The sequence below is a fragment of the Austrofundulus limnaeus genome, unplaced genomic scaffold (assembly GCF_001266775.1).
Source record: "Austrofundulus limnaeus strain Quisiro unplaced genomic scaffold, Austrofundulus_limnaeus-1.0 Scaffold570, whole genome shotgun sequence".
NCBI classification, from domain to species: Eukaryota; Metazoa; Chordata; class Actinopteri; order Cyprinodontiformes; family Rivulidae; genus Austrofundulus; species Austrofundulus limnaeus.
In genome coordinates, this window is record NW_013952972.1 from 33,789 (window position 1) to 34,418 (window position 630).

Here is a 630-nt window from a genome sequence, read left to right on the forward strand (position 1 = left end):
CTGGACAGGGGATCGAACCAGTGACCTTCTGGTTCCAGGACGACTCCCCTAACCACTCCGCCACAGCCGCCCCATGGTAACATGACAGTTTATTGTGTAATTCATAGGTAAACAGTATGTAAATAAAGGTTTGTTGAACAGTAATTTTATTGCATCTAGCTAGCTGTAATAACATAGTTATAAATAGTATATCATCTGTGAACTTTTACTTTGTAAATAGTGGGTAATTAGATACTATTAAACGGTAATACGATTATAATTACACAGAAATGTACTAAATATTTACCAAGTATTTACATTGGAAATTACTTTAATTACCATGTAATAACCAGTAACTACATTGTAATTAAGAGACTGTAAAAAAGAGGGCTCCCCACTGATGTAAGCAGCCTATAAATGCATACTTCAAAGTATGCAGCCTTTGAACTGAGGCTCAGCTCTAAGAGATGAACAGGTTCCACACCACCCTACCTCCTGAAATTTACTTTAATCTGAAATGACAAACATTTGTTCTGGATTTGTTATGAACAAATTTGTTATTTCAACACAACATATTTTTAGATACTGGTAAAAGGTGTGTGTGTGTGTGTGTGTGTGTGTGTGTGTGTGTGTGTGTGTGTGTGTGTGTGT